Below are 22,449 nucleotides of genomic sequence, written 5' to 3'. Positions count from 1 at the left end.
AAATTAGATGATTCGACTTTGAATAACCAATTTTTTTTAAGGAAATAAACAAATATTGTTTTTTGTTCCGACAAGAATAAACAATACAAATATTGTTAAAAAATATATAAAGAACTTAATGTATATTGTTAAAAATTCCTACTCAAAGTGGTCAAGAAGATGACGGTTTTTTGTTTTGTATGGCCAACACCAAAGAAATCAACACACTCAAATATATCATGGATAGCTATAAATCAGCTAGTGGTCAAGCAATAAATTATCAGAAGTCGACTATCTCCTTTAGTCGGAATACTGACCCATCTTATCGTTCCACTATTACTTCATTGTTAGGGGTACGTGAGGTAATCAGCCAAGGTAAATACTTGGGTTTTCCTTCTATGGTCAGGAGGAATAAAAAAGCTATCTTTATATACCTAAAGGAGCAGATCTGGAAAAATATTCAGAATTGGAGCCAAAGATCACTTTTTAGAGCAGGTAAAGAGGTTTTAATCAAATCAGTTGCCCAAGTTATTCCTTCTTATTGCATGAGTGATTTTCTTCTTCCTACCTCTTTTGGAGAAGAAATTGAAAGGATGCTGAACTCTTTTTACTCAGGTTCAAAGAAAAATGGAGCGTTCGGTATCAATTGGCTCAAATGGGACAATGTTATACTCTGTTTTTGGACCTAAAAATACTGGGCCCAATTTCATTTCAAGCTTTGTCAATTATCAAATTTCAACTGCACAGTTCAAACTGTCTCTGCCTCGCAGTATTTTCAATCACAATTTTACCTATGTTTTTCTTGCATAAAACCTTTCATAATGTCTTTACTTGTCTTGTAAGTCATTCAAAAGTGTCTCTGAATCATTGCATTGCTTTTTCTACAGTTTATTTCAAAATTTGCAAAAAGTCATACAGGAGGGCATTTTGGTCATTTCCTGCAGTGGGACCCATTTTCATCCTTGTGACTGTCTTTGAGTCTTTTCAGATTGATTTTTAGCATTTCATCAATGAACCTTGTTAAATTCATTTCAAACTTGCATCTGAGTCAGTGTCAAGTCAATTTGATTCTGTTTAGGTCGTTTTTAGCCCTAGGGGCATTTTGGTCATTTCACATAAAATTTTGGCATGGGGAGGTTACTTTGAAGTACCTCATTTAGGCCATTGGTTCGTTTTAGTCCGTTTTGTCAGTTTTATTTTTTGTTTCACTTTACGTTTGGTCAAATTACGTTTTTTATTCAAATTTTATTTTTTATTGCATTTTGGTCCCTCAATTGAGGTCCCAAAATTGCATTTTTGTCCAAACTGTTTTTTTATTTTCATTTCAAGCTTTTTTTATTTTATTTTACAGTTTAGTCCTCAATTTCTTTGTTTTTGCAAAAAGGTCCAGAATTTCATTTTTTGTCCAAGGCCGTGCCATTTTTCTCCAGGTCCAGGTGTCACAATTCCATTGGCTCAAGTGTACACATGTCAGCTATAAATACATTGAGTCAGATTTCAAAGCCATTAATCACACGCCAACTCATAAACACAAATTCAATTTTCTTTTTCCAGCAACTGAATCAAAACAGAAAAGTTTCTCAGATTCACCAAGAACACAAAACCCTAACCGTTTTCCAGAAAGCAAGAATCATCAAAATTCGTTGGATTTTCCATTGATTCTCAGAGATTCCTTAGGAATCATCATCATTGAATCATCTCCTTCGCAATTCAAGGCACGGATTCACTGCAGAAGCAGCAAATTCCAGTACCGATCACGAAGAAGGTTCAGCGAGAAGAAGAGGGAAAGAAACAAGGTTCTAAACCGGCGAAGAAGATGAAGAAACAGAACCGGTGAATCACCGATTTATTTTCGGTCCAAAAGCAAGCAAAATCATCAAAACCATCAAGAACAGAATCAAAAGTTTTCCAAAGATTTCCTCCATTAAAGGTTTCAACCAAAACCTTAGGTAAAACTCATAATCTCTTTTCAAAAAGTGTTAATCATAGTTTGAACCTGTAAAAATCACGCAAGCGAAGCATATCAAAAATTCCAGAATACAGAAAACCATAACCGTAAACACGAAACCTAGATCCATAAGGATCTAAGTTTTGAAAACAAGAACAAGCTCTAGAGAGGCAATAAACGACGAAACGATGTAGATCCGTAAAGATCTAAACGTTTTCTTTCAAAAAAGATCAAAATCAGTTTCAAAACCGTACGGAGTTTTTTCCCGATCTACGTCGTTTCAAGACTCGTTTGAAAAAACCAGTGCCAGAATCATACTTAGAATAAGAAGACGAATCAGAAAATGTAGGAATCTTAGAATTCTGGAAATTTCTTCGCCGGAACCCTAGGAGGTTCATCGGAGAAGATGAAGTTTCCGGTCACCTTCATCTTCTCCGGCGACATAGCCAGAAACCGGTGGAGGTGAGAGAAGAGAGAAGAGTGAGTTTAGAGAGAGAAGCTCTGAGAGAAGAGAGAGAAAGAATTTGTAAAAATGAAAAAAACCGGTGCTAGCATGTTTATATAGGCAACTAAACCGGACCGGTTCAAGACCGGTCCAATCCCTTCAATCCTGAGCGTTGGATCTAGGGTTTCCCCCTCTGGATCAATCCAACGCTCCCTGTGCATCCGGATCTTATGGTTTTTTGGGCTTGGGCTTTATTTCTTTGCTTTTTACGTTTTTGTTTACTTTTTTGCTATTTGCACTGTTTTTCTTTGCTATTTGAACCAATGTCTTGATTAAAATCGTGATAAAATTCCTAGAAAAATTCATACATGTTTCTTGATATTTTCTTAGTGTTTTTATGACATTTTTTTGCACATTAAGGATCTATGAAATTTTTGTATAATTAATTCATAGCATTTTAATTCTCTTTGAATTATTTGTTATGGATTCTTCTTCACACATTTGTCCTTGATGTGAGAATATGTGATAAAAGCTACTTGATGTGTTAATACGAGAGATTTGTGCCTATAATTTCATGTTGATTTGCTGTTTTGATTTGGTTCATAAGTGCTTGATTTTATGAACAATATATGCATATTTTGAAAGATAATAAAATGCCAAGTTTATTCTAGAAAATATGGCATGAAACCATGCTTGCATGTTTCCAATAATTCCATGCTATAACTTGAGATAAAGAAAACACTTTCAAAATTTGTTAAAGCATGAAAATTAGAGGCCAAGAATGCTTTAGGTTTCATACCTAAGTTTTTAGGGTTTAATGTCATTTTATTAACTTTTTGTGCCATCTTGCATGCTTTTATTTCTTAGTACTTGTTATGTTTTTTCTTTTCACTAACAAGTTTATTTCCATGTTTCATGCATCCCATTTAGCATTCCCTCCACTTTCTTTAGCCTAGCATTTATTTTTTTTACAAGTTTTAATTCATTTAGAGGTGTAATTTGTTATAATTGATTTGTAGCTTGGCAAAGGGGCCATAGAATGTATTTAGGCAATTTTTGTAATATGGACTATGGACACTATGACGCACCGACACGCACACACTCACCCTAGATGTATGCTTAGGATTGTATGCATAGATGTATGGCTAGGATTGCATGATTAGATGAACGCTTAGTTTCGAACACTTAGATAAAAATCAACTTTTTTCTAAAACATGCAAATAACACTTGAAAACCTTTTTGAAAATAAAATGGAGTCAAAACTCCTTATTTCCCCTTTATTTTCTTAAGTAAAATCTTCAATAAATCTTAATCCTCCTTGGACTTTATTTTTGCAAAATGACTAATTCTACCTCACGCTTTCTAAATCTTATGCCCTTGAGGCCTCTCATCTCCTTTCTTCAAAATCTCTTTTCGAACTTAAAATCAACCAACAAAAGCAAAAAACCATTTTTGAGAATGAACTACGAACGGTTTTGATCCCTTAAAAGGGTACGTAGGCAATGAGTCAAAACTCATCCAAGCCGAAATAAAAATCAAAATTCTACTTCTTCTCACCCCCATTCTTAACTAATCATACCTTTCTTTTTACAAGTAAGCAATAAAACTAGAGCGTAGAAATAAACTTAGTAAAGCGGTTCTTATGGAATACCATAATCGCTCCGGGTGCCTAACACCTTCCCGTAGTGAAAACGACCCCCGAATCCAAACTCAAGGGTTTTTCTCCTTTTACCCTTCCCAAGAAAAAAGAGAGATATCAACGGTTAAAAGGTTCAAGCCCAATTAAATGGCTTGGCACCCAAAAACCATGATAACAGAAATGGCGACTTCACTGGGGAGTCTTTTTAGCGGGTCACGCCTAGTTTTCCTTAGTTTATATTTACGCTTTGTTTTATTGCTTATATATGTGAATATTTTGTTTACTTCCATTTGACGTGTGGGGTGAGAATATCAAAAGTCCTAACCCGGGCTGAGTGAACTTATGTTTAGGTAGAGATATAATCGACAATTCGATCCGGGGGTTGCCTCGTGTATTGGATTATGCGATCAATCTCACATAGCTGAGGCATTTTGAAGGTGATATTGTCGGCGTGTGTTGTCATGCTTAGGCACTTCACTTTCAATTGTTCGACGAAGCTATGAACCGTAGTTACCAAACCCATCCTAGCCTTTTTAGGACGTAGTGCGGTGGCTAAATTGAGTGTTGTCTCAAACTTTAGTCGTCACGCGATACTACACTCAAACTAGACCTTCTCACAAATAATCATGGAACGGGTGTCGTCCTGTACTACCATGATATATGTGAGAGAGGTTGCAGTTTGGGAACTGTGTTAGAACCTTGGTTACTACTATCCAAAGCCTTAGTTCACCGGACGCCGTGTCCATCCGTCACTTTGAACCTCAACCCACCTTGTCCTTTGTAAACTAAACAACACAATCATGCATACATGCATTCATGCATAAACATTTTTCATGCATTCATCGAAGGGTTTAAACAAATGGAAATTTTTGTAAATAATCACAGGTATGAAGAAGACTAAGTGCTACAAGTTCAAGGAAGTGGATTTGGTTAGTTTGAGAGAGTTGGCACTCAAGGTCAAGAGTCAAATAGGGTTCCGACTCCGGTATGGGGGATTGCTTACTTTGCTCCGAACCGATGTGGACGAGAAGCTAGTGCACACTCTAGTACAGTTTTATGATCCGAGCTTCCGTTGCTTCACTTTCCCGGACTTCCAGTTGGTTCCTACTCTTGAGGCTTACTCCAACCTAGTGGGTTTACCTATAGCCGAGAAGATGCCTTTCACCGGTCCCGGGGCTCCTCTTACTCCTCTGGTTATTGCTAAGGATCTCTACCTCAAGACTTCCGATGTCTCCAACCATCTTATTACCAAATCTCACATCCGGGGGTTCACTTCGAAGTATCTTCTTGATCAGGCTAATCTCGGTACTACTCGTCAGGATACACTCGAGGCTATTCTTGCTTTGCTTATCTACGGGCTCATTCTCTTCCCGAACCTCGACAACTTCGTGGACATGAATGCTATCGAGATCTTTCATTCCAAGAACCCGGTTCCTACTTTGCTAGCGGATACCTACCACGCCATCCATGACAGGACTCTCAAGGGCCGTGGGTATATTCTTTGCTGCACATCTCTTTTGTATAGGTGGTTTATTTCGCACCTTCCGAGTTCCTTCCATGATAACTCGGAAAATTGGTCCTACTCTCAGCGGATTATGGCTCTCACTCCTAATGAGGTCGTCTGGCTCACTCCGGCCGCTCAGGTAAAGGAAATCATTATGGGTTGCGGAGACTTTCTCAATGTACCTCTTCTTGGTACCCGTGGAGGAATCAACTACAATCCCGAGCTTGCTATGAGACAGTTTGGTTTTCCTATGAAGTCGAAGCCCATCAATCTTGCCACATCTCCAGAGTTCTTCTTCTACACGAATGCTCCTACCGGACAAAGGAAAGCTTTCATGGATGCTTGGTCCAAGGTTCGAAGGAAGAGTGTGAAGCATCTAGGTGTGAGATCCGGTGTCGCTCATGAGGCCTATACTCAGTGGGTGATAGATCGAGCTGAGGAGATCGGTATGCCTTATCCAGCTATGAGATACGTATCTTCATCCACTCCATCTATGCCTCTACCTTTGCTCCCTGCGACTCAGGATATGTATCAGGAGCATCTAGCTATGGAAAGTCATGAGAAGCAAGTGTGGAAAGCTCGGTACAATCAAGCCGAGAATCTAATCATGACTTTGGATGGTAGAGATGAGCAGAAGACTCATGAGAATCTGATGTTGAAGAAAGGACTAGCTAAGGTCCGGAGGGAATTGGAAGAGAAAGACGAGCTGCTTATGAGAGATTCCAAGAGAGCCAGAGGACGACGGGACTTCTTTGACAGATACTGTGATTCAGATTCCGAGTCCGATGATCTTCCGACTACTTCCTATGCTTGAGAGCTTCATTTGTTTACCTTGTTGAAAATGCTATGTAGTTTTGTTTATTTGCAAGATTTCTAATTTGTTTAAAAATCCTTCGATGAAAAAAATAAGTCTTTTGCATTCGCATTTGCATATCATGCATCATATGCATCATGCATTGGTCACAAAGGCTTCCAAGTGCTCACTATCTCCTGGTTCCTCTGCCGCAGTGTGAAAAGTGGCTCGTGCTCAGAGAGTTTACGAACCTGATAGAATTGATCGAACCAGAGAATACAGAAGAAAGAAAAGGGCTATGGAAGAAGAGAACTCTCAGCTCCGTACCGAATTGGCAGCTCTGAAGGAGGAATTGGCCAAGGCTCATGATGCTATGACTGCTCTGTTGGCTGCTCAGGAACAACCAGTTCCTGTAGTTTCTACAGCTGCAAATGTGACTCCTACTGTAACAACTGATCCTCGCTTCATCATGCCATCCGGGTTCCCTTACGGACTTCCGCCATACTATACTGCTAATACAGGGGCAGGCACCTCTGGTACTACCAACAATGGCCCAATCCCGGGGGCAAACTTAACTCCTGTTAGTACCGCCTTGACTCAAGCTGCAACAACTGTTACCGAGCCCATTGTGAATACGGTGCCTCTGTTTGTTCATGCTAATGCGCACCGTGAGAGTATTGCCACAACCGGGACTATGGAAGAGAGAATGGAAGAACTTGCCAAAGAGCTCCGACGGGAAATTAAGGCCAACAGGGGAAATGGAGACTCCATTAAAACCCAGGATCTCTGCTTAGTATCGAAGGTAGACGTTCCTAAAAAGTTCAAAGTCCCGGAGTTCGACAAGTATAACGGGCTGACTTGTCCTCAAAATCACATTGTCAAATATGTCCGGAAGATGGGCAACTACAAGGACAATGATTCCCTTATGATCCATTATTTCCAAGACAGTCTGATGGAGGATGCAGCAGAGTGGTATACTAGTCTGAGCAAAGACGATGTCCATACTTTTGATGAACTAGCCACTGCTTTCAAGAGCCACTACGGGTTTAACACTCGTTTGAAGCCGAATAGGGAGTTCCTCAGGTCCCTATCTCAGAAGAAGGAGGAAAGTTTCCGTGAATATGCACAAAGGTGGAGAGGGGCAGCTGCCCGTATCACTCCTGCTTTAGATGAAGAAGAAATGACCCAGACATTCTTAAAGACCTTAAAGAAGGATTATGTTGAGAGGATGATCATAGCTGCCCCGAACAACTTTTCGGAGATGGTCACCATGGGAACCCGTCTTGAGGAAGCCGTCAGGGATGGAATCATTGTGTTTGAGAAAGCTGAATCTTCTACGAGTGCGTCAAAGAGATATGGTAATGGACACCACAAGAAGAAAGAAACTGAAGTGGGGATGGTATCAGCTGGAGCCGGTCAATCCATGGCTACTGTTGCTCCTATCAATGCAGCTCAAATGCCTCCGTCATACCCGTATATGCCGTATTCTCAGCATCCTTTCTTTCCGCCATTTTATCATCAGTACCCTCTGCCACCGGGTCAACCTCAAGTGCCCGTCAATGCAATTGCCCAACAGATGAAACAACAGTTGCCGGTTCAACAACAACAACAAAATCAGCAAGCTAGGCCTACTTTCCCTCCGATACCGATGTTATATGCTGAGTTGCTTCCAACTTTACTCCAGAGAGGGCATTGTACAACTAGACAGGGCAAGCCTCCACCTGATCCGTTGCCTCCAAGGTTCAGGTCTGATCTCAAATGTGATTTTCATCAGGGTGCCTTAGGTCATGATGTCGAGGGGTGTTATGCTTTGAAGTACATCGTGAAGAAGCTCATTGATCAAGGAAAGCTGACTTTTGAGAATAATGTTCCGCATGTCCTCGACAATCCGCTACCAAATCATGCCGCTGTGAATATGATCGAAGTGTGTGAGGAAGCTCCTAGACTTGATGTCCGCAACGTCGCAACTCCTCTAGTACCTCTACACATCAAGTTGTGCAAAGCTTCTCTGTTCAACCATGATCATGCCAAGTGTCTGGGATGCCTCCGTGATCCTTTGGGTTGTTATACTGTTCAAGACGACATCCAAAGCTTGATGGATGATAATCTTCTGACTGTCAGTGATGTTTGCGTGGTCGTGCCAGTTTTTCACGATCCGCCTGTCAAGAGTGTACCTTTGAAGAAGAATGCTGAGCCTTTGGTGATAAGGTTGCCAGGACCAATTCCTTATGTTTCGGACAAGGCAGTGCCATACAAGTACAATGCTACTATGATAGAAAATGGAGTAGAGGTGCCTCTAGCCTCCTTTGCCACAGTAAGCAATATTGCCGAAGGGACTTCTGCAGCGCTAAGAAGCGGGAAGGTCCGTCCGCCGTTATTTCAGAAGAAAGTAGCTACGCCGACCATTCCACCAGTTGAAGAAGCAACTCCAACCGTTGTTTCACCCATTGCTACAGATGTGAACCAGTCAGGCAAGTCTATTGAGGATTCGAATTTAGATGAGATTCTGAGAATAATAAAGAGGAGCGACTACAAGATCGTTGATCAGTTGCTGCAGACTCCTTCGAAGATATCTGTATTGTCATTACTCTTGAGCTCTGAGGCTCACAGGAATACCTTGTTGAAAGTGCTGGAGCAGGCTTATGTTGACCACGAGGTTACGGTAGATCGTTTCGGTGGCATAGTGGGAAATATTACTGCTTGTAACAATCTCTGGTTTAGTGAAGAAGAGTTGCCGGAAGTGGGAAAGAGTCACAATCTGGCTTTACACATCTCGGTGAATTGCAAATCAGACATGATATCAAATGTGTTAGTGGATACCGGTTCCTCTCTCAATGTAATGCCCAAGACAACTCTAGATCAGTTGAGCTACCGTGGGACCCCTTTGAGGAGGAGTACTTTCTTGGTCAAAGCTTTTGATGGATCTCGAAAGAATGTGCTGGGGGAGATAGACTTGCCGATAACCATTGGCCCTGAGAATTTCTTGGTTACTTTCCAGGTGATGGACATTAATGCATCCTACAGTTGCCTGCTGGGAAGACCATGGATACACGATGCAGGTGCGGTAACCTCTACCTTACATCAGAAGTTGAAATTCATAAGGAATGGGAAGCTTGTTACCATTCATGGTGAAGAGGCATACTTAGTTAGCCAGCTATCTTCCTTTTCTTGTATTGAAGCAGGGTCTGCTGAAGGGACTGCTTTCCAAGGTTTGACTATTGAAGGTGCAGAGCCTAAGAAAGCTGGGACTGCTATGGCTTCATTGAAAGATGCTCAGAAGGTTATCCAGGAAGGTCAGACTGCCGGCTGGGGCAAGGTAATACAGCTCTGTGAGAACAAGCGTAAAGAAGGTCTCGGGTTCTCTCCGTCATCAAGGGTTTCCTCGGGAGTCTTCCACAGTGCTGGGTTTGTTAATGCTATCTCTGAAGAAGCCACTGGATCTGGTCTCAGGCCTACATTTGTTACACCAGGAGGCATTGCGAGAGATTGGGATGCCATTGACATTCCTTCAATCATGCATGTTTCCGAGTAATGTGTCTTGTTGCTTTAGCGCTTTGTTTTCAAAAATAACAATCCTCTCGCTCTGCCCAAAGCGAGAGTGATATTTTCTGTAAGGGCGTGTTTGTTTCGGCATTGCCGTTTGATGAATAAAAATTGTCGTTTCTTTCACGACTGCTTTTTTTATTTAGTGCCTTTTCTTGGAAAAATGGTAATGCCAGAAAAAACCAAAACGTCTGTATTTTCTTATTAATTTCAAAAATCTGCATGAAAAAAAAAACTCTTTCTAAAAATCATCCAATCATTATATGCAGGTTGAACCATAATAAACCCGTTGAACACAGTAATCCTATGGTTCCTCCAAACTTTGAATTCCCGGTATATGAAGCCGAAGATGAGGACGGTGATGATATACCATATGAGATCACTCGGTTACTCGAGCAGGAAAAGAAAGCCATTCAGCCTCATCAGGAAGAGATTGAGCTTATCAACATAGGTACCGAGGAGAACAAACGGGAAATCAAGATCGGTGCTGCTCTAGGAGAAGAGGTTAAAAGTAAGATCATCCAACTCCTCCGGGAATATCCGGATATTTTCGCATGGTCGTATGAAGATATGCCAGGTCTAGACCCTATGATTGTAGAGCATCGGATCCCTACCAAGCCCGAATGTCCTCCCGTCAGGCAGAAATTGAGAAGGACTCATCCAGATATGGCTCTCAAGATCAAGAGCGAGGTTCAAAAGCAAATTGATGCGGGTTTCCTCATGACAGTTGAGTACCCTGAATGGGTTGCTAATATTGTACCAGTGCCGAAGAAGGACGGTAAAGTCCGGATGTGTGTTGATTTCAGAGACTTGAATAAAGCCAGTCCAAAAGACAACTTTCCGCTACCTCATATTGATGTGCTTGTTGATAACACTGCTCAGTCTAAGGTGTTCTCCTTCATGGACGGTTTCTCCGGTTACAATCAGATCAAGATGTCTCCTGAGGATAGAGAAAAGACGTCTTTTATCACTCCATGGGGGACCTTCTGCTACAAAGTGATGCCGTTCGGCCTAATCAATGCTGGTGCCACCTACCAAAGGGGAATGACTACTCTGTTTCATGACATGATTCACAAAGAGGTCGAAGTATATGTGGACGACATGATCGTGAAGTCAACAGATGAAGATCAGCATGTTGAATATTTGACAAAGATGTTTGAAAGGTTGAGAAAATACAAGCTTCGATTGAATCCTAACAAATGTACATTCGGCGTCAGATCTGGGAAGTTATTAGGCTTCATTGTCAGCCAAAAGGGCATTGAAGTCGATCCTGATAAAGTCCGGGCCATCCGAGAAATGCCAGCTCCACAGACAGAGAAGCAAGTCAGAGGCTTCCTCGGACGTTTGAATTACATCTCCCGATTCATATCTCACATGACCGCAACCTGCGGGCCGATCTTCAAGCTACTCAGGAAGAATCAGCCTATTGTATGGAATGATGAATGCCAAGAAGCTTTTGATAGCATCAAGAATTATCTGCTAGAACCACCTATCCTTGTCCCACCCGTGGAAGGAAGGCCTTTGATTATGTATTTGGCAGTGTTTGATGAATCCATGGGATGTGTACTTGGTCAACAAGATGAAACTGGAAAGAAAGAGCATGCTATCTACTATCTGAGCAAGAAGTTCACCGATTGTGAAACTCGGTATACAATGCTTGAGAAGACTTGTTGTGCTTTAGCTTGGGCTGCCAAACGCCTGCGTCATTATTTGGTGAATCATACAACTTGGTTGATATCCAGAATGGATCCGATCAAGTATATCTTTGAGAAAGCTGCTGTTACTGGAAAGATTGCACGTTGGCAGATGCTTTTGTCTGAATATGATATTGTGTTCAAAACTCAAAAGGCAATCAAAGGTAGCATTCTTGCCGATCACCTTGCTTACCAACCTCTTGATGATTACCAACCAATTGAGTTCGACTTCCCCGATGAAGAGATCATGTATTTGAAATCCAAAGACTGCGATGAACCGTTGATTAATGAAGGTCCAGATCCCAATAGCAAGTGGGGTTTAATCTTTGATGGTGCTGTCAATGCTTATGGTAAAGGAATTGGGGCAGTCATTGTGTCCCCACAGGGGCATCACATTCCTTTTACCGCCCGAATTTTGTTCGAATGTACCAACAATATGGCTGAGTATGAAGCATGTATCTTTGGGATCGAGGAAGCAATTGACATGAGAATCAAACACCTCGACATCTATGGAGATTCTGCGCTCGTCATCAATCAGATAAAGGGTGAATGGGAGACCCACCATGCTAAGTTGATTCCTTATCGTGATTATGCGAGACGTCTGCTGACATATTTTACAAAGGTCGAGCTGCACCATATTCCTCGTGATGAGAACCAAATGGCTGATGCTCTTGCTACTCTATCTTCCATGTTTCGAGTAAACCATTGGAATGATGTGCCATTAATCAAAGTGCAACGCCTTGAAAGACCTTCACATGTGTTTGCTATTGGGGATGTGATCGATCAGGCTGGTGAAAATGTGGTTGACTATAAACCTTGGTACTACGACATCAAGCAGTTCTTGCTAAGCCGTGAGTATCCGCCGGGTGCTTCCAAACAAGACAAGAAGACCCTGAGAAGATTGGCCAGTAGATTCCTGTTAGATGGAGATATTCTGTACAAGAGAAACTATGACATGGTATTGTTAAGATGTGTTGATGAACATGAAGCAGAGCAGTTAATGCATGATGTACATGACGGTACCTTCGGGACCCATGCTACAGGGCATACTATGTCAAGGAAGTTGTTACGAGCAGGTTACTACTGGATGGCCATGGAGCATGATTGCTACCAGTACGCCAGAAAATGCCACAAATGTCAAATCTATGCTGATAAGATTCATGTGCCTCCACACGCTCTCAATGTTATGTCATCCCCATGGCCGTTCTCAATGTGGGGCATCGACATGATTGGAAGAATTGAACCGAAGGCTTCAAATGGTCATCGTTTTATCTTAGTGGCAATTGACTACTTCACCAAATGGGTTGAAGCGGCATCTTATACCAATGTGACCAAGCAAGTGGTAGCTAAGTTTATCAAGAACAACATCATCTGTCGATATGGTGTTCCCAGCAAGATTATTACCGACAATGGTACCAACCTGAACAACAATGTGGTACAAGCTCTTTGTGAAGAATTCAAAATTGAGCATCATAATTCTTCTCCTTATAGACCTCAGATGAATGGTGCAGTTGAGGCCGCCAACAAGAATATCAAGAGAATTGTCCAAAAGATGGTGACCACTTACAAGGACTGGCATGAGATGTTACCCTATGCTCTGCATGGCTACCGTACTACCGTGCGCAGTTCAACCGGGGCAACCCCTTTCTCTCTTGTATATGGTATGGAAGCAGTTCTTCCTTTGGAAGTGGAGATCCCATCTCTCCGTGTGATCATGGAAGCAAAGTTATCCGAGGCTGAATGGTGCCAAAGCCGGTATGATCAGTTGAATTTGATTGAGGAAAAACGTATGGATGCCATGGCTCGTGGACAGTCATATCAAGCAAGAATGAAGACTGCTTTTGACAAGAAGGTCCATCCTCGAGAATTCAAGGTAGGGGAACTTGTATTGAAAAGGAGGATAAACCAGCAACCCGACCCAAGGGGCAAGTGGACGCCTAACTATGAAGGTCCTTATGTCGTCAAGAAGGCCTTCTCCGGCGGTGCTTTAATCCTTACACACATGGATGGTGTAGAACTTCCAAATCCAGTGAACGCCGATATAGTCAAGAAATACTTTGCCTAGAAATATGAAAAGAACAGCGTGGTAGGTCGAAAACCCGAAAGGGCGGCCTAGGCAAAAATGCGCTTCCCGGTGGATCGAAAACCCGAAAGGGCGGTCCAGGCAAAAATAAGGGACAAAAAAAAAACAAATATGAAAAGCTCGCTGAGATTGTACGCAACTCAGGCAAGAATGAGCGTCTCGATGAGCCGAAAACCCGGAAGGGCGGTTCATGCAAAAATGAGATTGAAACAAAAGGCAAGTAACTATATCTGGCCAACCACCGTCCTCCTTGGGGCATCTGCAGCTGTTAATGACCATCTTCATCTGAAGCTTCTGTACTTGTGAATTCAAAGTTTCTGGGAAATGTAATGATTGCTGTGTTCAATGTACCACCAACCAATAAAATTACCATTTTCCAAACCTTGTGAATCCGTGGAGTCATGCCTTTGGCTGACCACCACTCTTATACATCAAATTGAGCCTGTGCTTTTGTTTAAAACTCTATTTTCTTCTATTTTCAAAGCTACATACAAATCATTTTCCTTCTATTTTGATAATGACAATGCTTGAAACAAACATTTTCGAAAATTGAAAACTTTTTGTCTATTTTGAAAAGCAAACCTGAGCAACAGGGTACATTCAAATGAAACATGCATGAGCGAGAGTGTGTTGATGTCTATTTCAATATACGTTACAAGCAGGTTCTCTTCCAGGATAATCTGTGGTCAATGGCAAGAATGAAAAAACAGAATGAAAATGCATGAAATTGAATGAGCTCGCTAAGTTGAAAACCCGAAAGGGCGACTTAGGCAAAAATGAGCACCCCGCTGGATTGACAACCCGAAAGGGCAGTTCAGGCAAAAATGGGGCATTGAAAAGAATTTATTTCCCCGGTGGATTGAAAATCCGAAAGGGCGATCCAGGCAAGAATGGGATGCAAAAAATGAATGAATGAAAATTGAGAAAATAACATGCAAAAAGCATTGACCACAGATGCGATGTCTACAACATGCCCAGCACAACGGCGTTTTCCCCGGTGGAGTCTCTCAAGATTCTATCCCCAGCAAGTTGCATACCTACCTGCCCTCGGCCATGGTTCCGGCACGTCTCCCAACGACGTCATCTCCAAAGAGGATTTCCAGGAATGCGTAATATAGCGCGAGCCACTACGTGCCCAATACTCTGATGTCTTGTCTTCCCCGTGAAGTCGTGCCTACAAACTGCCAACAGTCATACATTACAAGCATTCATACATGCATAATCATGCATATTACGTGCCCATGCATTTAATGAAACTGTTATATCATCCATGCATATCGCATTTCCAATATCAACATCAGTCTCAATTCAATACTCATGTCAGGTTCTCTGTCAAAACCTTGTGAGCCAATAATGTCGGTCAATTTCTGCCTTTCCATTCAAATCGACGTCAAGTCAATCTCAATCTATATTTTGTCAAACAAGCCAATCCCCAGTGAATATGTTTCTGTTTGGTCAAGTGGCTAGTTCAAGTCCAAGAACAGTTTGTACCTATCAATTTTCTTATGATTATCGGTCGAGTGCCCAGCTTGATTCAAGAGCAGCTTGTACCTGTCAATATGTTTCCGCTTGGTCAAGTGACTAGCTCAATCCAAGAGCAGCTTGTACCTGTCTATCCGTTTCTGTCCGGTGGAGTAACCAGTTCGCATCCAAGAACAAGCTCGCACCTGTCTATTTGCCTTGCTTTCAGTCGAGTAACCAGTTCGAATCCTTAAGAACAACTCGTACCTACCAATTTTACATGTTTTCAATCGAGTCACCAGTTCGAATCCTTAAGAACAACTCGTACTTGTCAATTTCCCCCGTCGGGTCACCAGTTCGAATCCATAAGAACAACTCGCACTTTCCAATATCCCCAAGAGAGTTACCAGTTCGAATCCATAAGAACAACTCGTGTTTGTCCAGTAACCCCTATCCCCTGTGAAGTGACCAGTTCGGATCCATAAGAACAACTCGCAGTTGTCTGTTTGTTTCATCCCCGGTCAAGTGGCTAGTTTGAATCCAAGAACAGCTTGTACCTGTCCAACTTGTTTCTAGTTTCTCGTTACTCTGCTATTCACTATTTTTGTCAATGTCTACCAATCCCGCAATGGATACGACATATTTTGTTAATTCCAATCCCCATGAGGTCTTGCATTCATAATCCAGATGATGCATGGCATGCATATTATTTGAAAATGGGTAGGCGTATTTTTACGTCCAGACACAGTGCAAATGCTAATATTTAAGTATCTTCGTCCTGTCAAGCCAAAGACTCCGTCTCTTGACTCTCCAGACAAAGAAACTTAAATAGGGGCAGCTGTTATACTCTGTTTTTGGACCTAAAAATACTGGGCCCAATTTCATTTCAAGCTTTGTCAATTATCAAATTTCAACTGCACAGTTCAAACTGTCTCTGCCTCGCAGTATTTTCAATCACAATTTTACCTATGTTTTTCTTGCATAAAACCTTTCATAATGTCTTTACTTGTCTTGTAAGTCATTCAAAAGTGTCTCTGAATCATTGCATTGCTTTTTCTACAGTTTATTTCAAAATTTGCAAAAAGTCATACAGGAGGGCATTTTGGTCATTTCCTGCAGTGGGACCCATTTTCATCCTTGTGACTGTCTTTGAGTCTTTTCAGATTGATTTTTAGCATTTCATCAATGAACCTTGTTAAATTCATTTCAAACTTGCATCTGAGTCAGTGTCAAGTCAATTTGATTCTGTTTAGGTCGTTTTTAGCCCTAGGGGCATTTTGGTCATTTCACATAAAATTTTGGCATGGGGAGGTTACTTTGAAGTACCTCATTTAGGCCATTGGTTCGTTTTAGTCCGTTTTGTCAGTTTTATTTTTTGTTTCACTTTACGTTTGGTCAAATTACGTTTTTTATTCAAATTTTATTTTTTATTGCATTTTGGTCCCTCAATTGAGGTCCCAAAATTGCATTTTTGTCCAAACTGTTTTTTTATTTTCATTTCAAGCTTTTTTTATTTTATTTTACAGTTTAGTCCTCAATTTCTTTGTTTTTGCAAAAAGGTCCAGAATTTCATTTTTTGTCCAAGGCCGTGCCATTTTTCTCCAGGTCCAGGTGTCACAATTCCATTGGCTCAAGTGTACACATGTCAGCTATAAATACATTGAGTCAGATTTCAAAGCCATTAATCACACGCCAACTCATAAACACAAATTCAATTTTCTTTTTCCAGCAACTGAATCAAAACAGAAAAGTTTCTCAGATTCACCAAGAACACAAAACCCTAACCGTTTTCCAGAAAGCAAGAATCATCAAAATTCGTTGGATTTTCCATTGATTCTCAGAGATTCCTTAGGAATCATCATCATTGAATCATCTCCTTCGCAATTCAAGGCACGGATTCACTGCAGAAGCAGCAAATTCCAGTACCGATCACGAAGAAGGTTCAGCGAGAAGAAGAGGGAAAGAAACAAGGTTCTAAACCGGCGAAGAAGATGAAGAAACAGAACCGGTGAATCACCGATTTATTTTCGGTCCAAAAGCAAGCAAAATCATCAAAACCATCAAGAACAGAATCAAAAGTTTTCCAAAGATTTCCTCCATTAAAGGTTTCAACCAAAACCTTAGGTAAAACTCATAATCTCTTTTCAAAAAGTGTTAATCATAGTTTGAACCTGTAAAAATCACGCAAGCGAAGCATATCAAAAATTCCAGAATACAGAAAACCATAACCGTAAACACGAAACCTAGATCCATAAGGATCTAAGTTTTGAAAACAAGAACAAGCTCTAGAGAGGCAATAAACGACGAAACGATGTAGATCCGTAAAGATCTAAACGTTTTCTTTCAAAAAAGATCAAAATCAGTTTCAAAACCGTACGGAGTTTTTTCCCGATCTACGTCGTTTCAAGACTCGTTTGAAAAAACCAGTGCCAGAATCATACTTAGAATAAGAAGACGAATCAGAAAATGTAGGAATCTTAGAATTCTGGAAATTTCTTCGCCGGAACCCTAGGAGGTTCATCGGAGAAGATGAAGTTTCCGGTCACCTTCATCTTCTCCGGCGACATAGCCAGAAACCGGTGGAGGTGAGAGAAGAGAGAAGAGTGAGTTTAGAGAGAGAAGCTCTGAGAGAAGAGAGAGAAAGAATTTGTAAAAATGAAAAAAACCGGTGCTAGCATGTTTATATAGGCAACTAAACCGGACCGGTTCAAGACCGGTCCAATCCCTTCAATCCTGAGCGTTGGATCTAGGGTTTCCCCCTCTGGATCAATCCAACGCTCCCTGTGCATCCGGATCTTATGGTTTTTTGGGCTTGGGCTTTATTTCTTTGCTTTTTACGTTTTTGTTTACTTTTTTGCTATTTGCACTGTTTTTCTTTGCTATTTGAACCAATGTCTTGATTAAAATCGTGATAAAATTCCTAGAAAAATTCATACATGTTTCTTGATATTTTCTTAGTGTTTTTATGACATTTTTTTGCACATTAAGGATCTATGAAATTTTTGTATAATTAATTCATAGCATTTTAATTCTCTTTGAATTATTTGTTATGGATTCTTCTTCACACATTTGTCCTTGATGTGAGAATATGTGATAAAAGCTACTTGATGTGTTAATACGAGAGATTTGTGCCTATAATTTCATGTTGATTTGCTGTTTTGATTTGGTTCATAAGTGCTTGATTTTATGAACAATATATGCATATTTTGAAAGATAATAAAATGCCAAGTTTATTCTAGAAAATATGGCATGAAACCATGCTTGCATGTTTCCAATAATTCCATGCTATAACTTGAGATAAAGAAAACACTTTCAAAATTTGTTAAAGCATGAAAATTAGAGGCCAAGAATGCTTTAGGTTTCATACCTAAGTTTTTAGGGTTTAATGTCATTTTATTAACTTTTTGTGCCATCTTGCATGCTTTTATTTCTTAGTACTTGTTATGTTTTTTCTTTTCACTAACAAGTTTATTTCCATGTTTCATGCATCCCATTTAGCATTCCCTCCACTTTCTTTAGCCTAGCATTTATTTTTTTTACAAGTTTTAATTCATTTAGAGGTGTAATTTGTTATAATTGATTTGTAGCTTGGCAAAGGGGCCATAGAATGTATTTAGGCAATTTTTGTAATATGGACTATGGACACTATGACGCACCGACACGCACACACTCACCCTAGATGTATGCTTAGGATTGTATGCATAGATGTATGGCTAGGATTGCATGATTAGATGAACGCTTAGTTTCGAACACTTAGATAAAAATCAACTTTTTTCTAAAACATGCAAATAACACTTGAAAACCTTTTTGAAAATAAAATGGAGTCAAAACTCCTTATTTCCCCTTTATTTTCTTAAGTAAAATCTTCAATAAATCTTAATCCTCCTTGGACTTTATTTTTGCAAAATGACTAATTCTACCTCACGCTTTCTAAATCTTATGCCCTTGAGGCCTCTCATCTCCTTTCTTCAAAATCTCTTTTCGAACTTAAAATCAACCAACAAAAGCAAAAAACCATTTTTGAGAATGAACTACGAACGGTTTTGATCCCTTAAAAGGGTACGTAGGCAATGAGTCAAAACTCATCCAAGCCGAAATAAAAATCAAAATTCTACTTCTTCTCACCCCCATTCTTAACTAATCATACCTTTCTTTTTACAAGTAAGCAATAAAACTAGAGCGTAGAAATAAACTTAGTAAAGCGGTTCTTATGGAATACCATAATCGCTCCGGGTGCCTAACACCTTCCCGTAGTGAAAACGACCCCCGAATCCAAACTCAAGGGTTTTTCTCCTTTTACCCTTCCCAAGAAAAAAGAGAGATATCAACGGTTAAAAGGTTCAAGCCCAATTAAATGGCTTGGCACCCAAAAACCATGATAACAGACAAGATGACAATCCGCAAAGACTATGGTGACTATGGAGAGCAAGTATGGAAGCTTCCCATAAACTCTTCCTTTATTCTTACCAGAGTTCTCAAAGATAAATATTTTCCTAGAAATGGATTTTTGGATGCCAAACTTGGTAATAGTCCAAGCTATACATGGAGGAGTATATGGAGCACCATTCCACTGTTAACACTTGGATATAGGTGGAGAATTGGAGACGGAAAAAGTATCAATGTATGGTCTGATCTGTGGATTAGAACTCGTAACAATATGAAGCCTACAACAACACCACTGTATCACCACCCTCATTTGATGATCTCACAACTCTTTGATCACCAACAAAATACTTGGGATCTTACCTTGTTGAACTCAATTATGAATACACAAGATGTATTTGATATTTGTAAAATCCCTCTCTCCAGAGCTTTGTCTGATTAAGTTGTTTGGACATCTACGCCAAGTGGTTGTTATACTGTCAAATCAACATATAAGTTATCAATATCTCTCACTGCTTATGAATCTCTCCCTCGAGTTGATGGAAATTGGAAAGATGTCTGGTCGCTTCAATTACCACAATAAATGAAGCACTTTTGTTGGCGCTTAGTTAGACTATGTCTTCCAACTAGATTCAACCTTCATTGTCGAGGTGTCTCTTACCCGACGATATGTGTACTATGTGATGACGCGGTAGATGATGAGATGCACCTTTTCTTTGGATGTGCACATTCTCGAGATTGTTGGGTTGCCACAAACTTATGGAGAAAAATTGAGCAAAAGTTGTTGTCATTTAATACTCAACCCAAGTTGTTTTTCTCAATTTTTGTAGGTTTATCTGAAATAGAAAAATCACGTTTTGTTGCACTTTAATGGAGCATATGGTGCACTCATAACGAGGTTCTTTGGGAGCATAAAACATTGAATGTTTCTACAACTTGCAGGGCAGCAACCAATGCAGTCCAAGACTTCCGTTGGTGTACTCAAGCCATCCAACACTCTCAAGATCATACGTCTACACCACCACCCATAGTATCTTTGGAGAAACCTGGTCCAAATTGGTTTAAGTGTAACATGGATTGTGCCCTTTTCACAGACAAATGTTGTTTTGGAGTTGGCATTTGTTTCTGTGATAGCACGGGGACATTTGGTTCAAGCATATACAGAGTGTTTTTCTTATACTATCCCGGTTATCGAATGTGAGGCTACATCTCTCCTCATTGCTATGAAGGTAGCTGGTTGACAAAGGCTTTGAACACGTTGAGTATGAGAGCGATAACCAATCCCTAGTTCATGTTGTGCTTAGTGGTTGTATCTACGAAAATGAACTAGGTACTATCATTACTTGTTGCAGGTCATATCTCTCTGATCATGCTAGCTTTAAACTAGCTTTTATTCGTGAGCAAGCTAATAGAGCCGCTCACATTTTTGCTAGAGCGTCTGTATTTCAGTCCAAACTAGCTTTAAACTAACTTATATATTGATCGGTTATAACTTATAAAAACAGCTTTTCAATGATTTAAGCATTGGGCATAATTTGGACTGAACATAAATGATTCCTGAAAATTTAAAGTTACACCAGTATTGGAGGACCAATATTTTAAGAAAATCACGACCATGGTCTGCAACTGAGATAAGAAAACCATTCGAGATAAAAGAGTTTGAGAAACCAATAGCTTTTAATCATTTTAAACTAGCGAATGAGTCAGTCAAATCCAATTTAATAGGTAGGGGTTTCAATCCAGGTCCATGTAGTCTTTTCTTTTCAACGTTAAAAGAAATGGAACCCAAACTAGGAATTATTTTGATTGCACAAACAAGGCCAACTTGGGTTATCTTAAAACATGTGAAGAATGAAATTTAATTTGTCCATTGATATCGAGTATTGGCATAGAGACGAAAGGGATTTATAAGTGCAAAGATTAACCAAATTAAGGTCCAATCTAGATTATAAAATTTGATGAAGCAAGCTTTCTAGTTCTCCAATGAAGTGGCTAAGGTCTATGACTTTGAGTATTGGAAGGAACAAAATGGATGTTTTTAATGTAATGGAATTTCTTGCAAACCATAAAAACAGACTTCAAATTACTTCTTTGGCCAAGGAATTTGAAGACCGATTCCTAGAAAATTTTAGCGAAAATCTTTCACCAACACATTGATGTGATAAATATTTGATCTAATGACTAATTATTTATCAAGCTTGGAAGAAAAAGCTTGGAAAAAAAAATAAAAATTTCTTGTTAAGATGAAAGTGATTTAGCAACATAATAAACCAATCATTTACCAACACAATAAACGGGTCTGTTTGAGTGAAAGCCTCGGATTTTTTTTTTGGTTACAAAGCCTCGGATTTATGATGAAATATGTTTTGTAACAAAAATTTAGGTCAACAAACTGAGGTTATTTTGTAAAGAAAATTCTCTTAGGATTTCATGGTGCTGTCTACCAACTCATAGTTGGTCCTATTTTATGTTATATTACCTTCTTTTAATTTAGTTAATTGTGCTTTTACCATGTAGCTATGTTCCAATGATTAGGTCAAAGATGAACTTGTATATCAAGTTGATTGAATAATGTGATTGTATAAACTCTAAACTCTATTCAATAATTATAGTTTTAATGCTTTATGTATCTAGATCGAATATAAATGAACTTAAATCTCTCAATTGACCTAGTAATTCTGTCCAATCTGGCAATCTAATAGATTGCTTCAGAGATATTTGGTTGTTAGGTTGTGACTTCTAAATTAAATTTCAATAAAAATCTTTGACGGTGGTTACGGACTCACCTAAGAGATTAGCGGTAGTAATCCTCTAAAGAGAACTCTGAGTCTAAAGTTTGATCATAGATATTTTGCTAATTTGTTGTAACACAAATAATGTTATAGAGGATAGGTACCAAACAATAAGAAACAGGATTCGAAAGAATTGATCATATTATCTGAAAATTGTTTACCATACTTCTATCAATATTTCTGTT

General features: G+C 39.8%; 1 long non-coding RNA gene across 1 annotated transcript; it reads left to right on the top strand.

Moving 5' to 3' along the window:
* The first annotated feature begins 331 nt into the window (after nt 1–331).
* On the top strand, nt 332–20,921 carry LOC120579856 (uncharacterized). Its single transcript, XR_005645600.1, has 3 exons — nt 332–474; nt 595–644; nt 19,480–20,921. It is a non-coding gene; the product is annotated as an uncharacterized lncRNA (long non-coding RNA).
* Nucleotides 20,922–22,449: the final 1,528 nt, after the last annotated feature.

This window comes from Medicago truncatula, chromosome 4 (genome assembly GCF_003473485.1).
Source record: "Medicago truncatula cultivar Jemalong A17 chromosome 4, MtrunA17r5.0-ANR, whole genome shotgun sequence".
Taxonomy (NCBI): domain Eukaryota; kingdom Viridiplantae; phylum Streptophyta; class Magnoliopsida; order Fabales; family Fabaceae; genus Medicago; species Medicago truncatula.
This window is presented reverse-complemented; position numbering and strand designations above follow the sequence as displayed.